A 3,304-nucleotide genomic window follows, 5' to 3' on the forward strand; every position below is an offset into this window, starting at 1 on the left:
AAAAAAAAAAAAAAAATCGTGTGTCACGTGACGTGTGATTTGTCCGCGATGCTGATGTAGCTGCACTCGTCTTCGTTTCATAAAATTTGTTATGAATTTTTTGTTCAGAACGAAAAAAACAGAACGATTGCAATGTGATAAGCACGCAAAATGTGCGCTGGGACTAATAAAAACTGATTCGTCACATCGACGGCGGTGTATTATCCAAAGTTTGATTTTGCTTATTGTATGCTTGTATACTTGATAAGTATGTCGATTTGACGGTAATATTCAGTGCTTCAAATTTGTGCAAGAATATCAGAATATATTAGAAGAACTTTGCGATAGCATGTTAGAATGCAGCAAGTGTTCTCGTTTATAATCTTCTTTATTTTATCATTTTTACGTAATTGCGAAAAAATTATGTAAAAAAAAAAAAAAGATACTAATTCTATAATATCAGCAATGTTAGTTTGAATTATATTCACGTATTACTTTTATATTATGTGAAAAGTTTATTTGTGTATCGCGTTCGATAATTAGACAAAGTTTTCGAACGTTATTATCATGTGTAGTAGTGTTAGTTGAAATGTATTCGCAAAACACGAGTTTGTGTGTCGTCACCTCTATTGTGGAAGATGTTGCTTCCATTGAGGGATTATTCTGAGTTTATCGTGCCTTCAGCCTGTCTAGGCACAATCTTACAGTTTTGACAACTTGCGGCTTCTGTATCAAGTAATCTGCGTCATTTTATCTCCAATCATTTATTTGGATCAGGAAAATCTAACTTCTTACGATCCTCTATAGATCTCATTTATTTTTATCTTCAGAATTCTCTTCTTTTTTTTGTTTTTTTTTTTTGTTTTCGAAACGTTGACTTGTCAAATGTTACTTTAGTTTGTTATGACAGCTGCCGACTGGAACAAGCTTTGTTTTCTACAATGTGTCATAATCTGATTGCCGTGTTCGGAATATTTTATCGATATGCTCTATCGATTGCATATGGATTTCTACTTAAAAAAAAAAACTTTTATTTCAATATAAGTTGGAATTTGAAATAAATTTAGATGTATATTTTCTCGCTTCTAAAGCGTTTAGATCAAGCGCGCAACATTGTTGATCACATGTGTTGCAAATGTAAGATATGTATTTCACTTGTTGACGTGACAACAATGATACGAATTGTTCCCAGATTGTGTTATCAATAATGTTGCGCCAGTCTAAATCAGACCTCACGTCACAATCCAAGAACTATTCGGAAAAGATAGGGCCAGTTTTTTTGCCATCTCCGCTCTTTAAAGCTAATCGCCGATTAAGTGTCAACGCGAATAGTCCATTCACTAAACGACTTAATGCGATTAGTCAATTTCAACGGATTAATCTGCCAGTTAAAGTTGATCATAGGTGACCGACCCCTAATGTCTTCTCCTGGAGAAGCTTCTGCAGTTGTGTCTAAATTGTGGGACCAGAAGCGAGAAATTTACATAAATTTTTATCTTGCAATTTATATTGAAATAAAATGTTTCACATATCACTATCAATATTCGAAGGACCTAAATCAGCCGAAGGCTTCTTTCTTAGTCCGCATTGATATAAATGCGTACATAATTCAATCTACGTTTGACGCATGCGACACAATATATACGCTTTATAACAATTGATCTAAGAATCATAAATTCGGTTACATAGTAAGTCGAAAATATTTACCGCCTACAACTGAAAATCCATTTGTCCGTTGCGGCAAAAAAGATCGAACTTTGCAGTAAGTATGGCGTTATGAAAACTTTCCATACTCGGTAGCTAGAAAAAGTTTCAAAACCAACAACCAATTGTTATGATTATTTATCGTGTTGTGTACGAGACATGTCGCAATTTGTTCCCGCTTGTTACACTGGGATTTTTATATATACGTATTCGTAAATTCGTATTTGCAAATACAATTTAACTACTATTGATGACATGAGCAATTTTCGAAAAGTTAATCAAAGTATATATTATAGCGAAAAAATTTAGCGGTGATTGTAATTGCCTCGACTATTGCTTCGACTATTCGTTACTGATTTCTGCGTAGTAAGTTTTATACGAGAGGATATCATTTAGCGTTGTAACTTCGATGCGGATCTGTGGGACGGGTGGTATGCTTTGGATTTCGTAACCTAAGTGGGAATATGCGATTTATTTGCCTAGGTGTACTGTTATGTAAAGAAATATTAACCAAAAACAAAAAAAAAGACGATATATGAGCCTGACCGGCAAATTTATCTTTAAGAGTAGTCTTAATTTTCTAACGAAGCGTTTTTCGTCGAGTTTCTCGCTGCATATTGTAATTTGTTTCACAAGAGAATAATTTCGAGATAGTTATCTGTCGCGATATTGATCTGACCAGATCTCCTAAACGTTAAATAGCAATGTGTCAGCGTCGATGCATTTATTTCGGGACAAATAGGCTTACCGAGTTAAAGTATGTTTGTTTACTGAATGTTTAGCGAATGTGCTCCAACTTTTATTTTCGACACTGTCGAGAGTAAAATTTGTTTTTTTTTTTTTTTATAATTGAGGATTAAGGAATGTTCTCTTGCGAAATAAAAACTATACGTAATCATTTTGAAAATTCTAACTTGGTGTTTATACTACTTAATTGGTGTGTGGTGTATGTCTCGTTGTCAAAAATTCAAAACAAAAAAAAAACAAAAAAACAAAAATAAAAGTCAAGTTAAATCGAATTACTCGAACCAACCGCAGGAGCGACGTGAAACACGCTTCTTTGATTTGAAAATCTAGTATACATCTATAATAAGTATTTTTACGCGCAATCATTTGATTTAGTTAGTCATTGTGGGTTCTGCTCTTAGTTGTTATACGATCGAGTGCAATATATGGTGGTGGTTCCGGCCACGTTTCATTTAGGGAAAAAAAAACGAAGACCTGTGAACGAACGGGATACGTTCTTGAGTTTGACACTACATTGAGTTTTCTGACTATGCACTATGGACCGTAAGCAAACTGAGATGAGAGAAAAAAGAAAATTGAATGAATTGCGTCTTACCGTTACCGAAATAAAATTTAAGTTTAAGTGAAGTTTTTGTAATTAAACATGAGATACGACCGACGAATATATATGTCTTATTTTGTTACTATCTATTGCTGAAAAAAAAAACAGAGGAACACGCGCACTATGACTGTAGCGTTCATCGTGTAAGGCCATATATTTCGTATTTAACTTTAAGTGATAAAGATAATAGAAAAAAGGGGAGAGAGATAAATAAAAGCGCGACAACTTGACGATTGAATGTTTTTTTTCTTTTTTAATGTACTTTTTTGAAAT

The sequence above is a fragment of the Pseudomyrmex gracilis genome, unplaced genomic scaffold (assembly GCF_002006095.1).
Source record: "Pseudomyrmex gracilis isolate BER0280 unplaced genomic scaffold, ASM200609v1 scaffold_203, whole genome shotgun sequence".
Taxonomy (NCBI): domain Eukaryota; kingdom Metazoa; phylum Arthropoda; class Insecta; order Hymenoptera; family Formicidae; genus Pseudomyrmex; species Pseudomyrmex gracilis.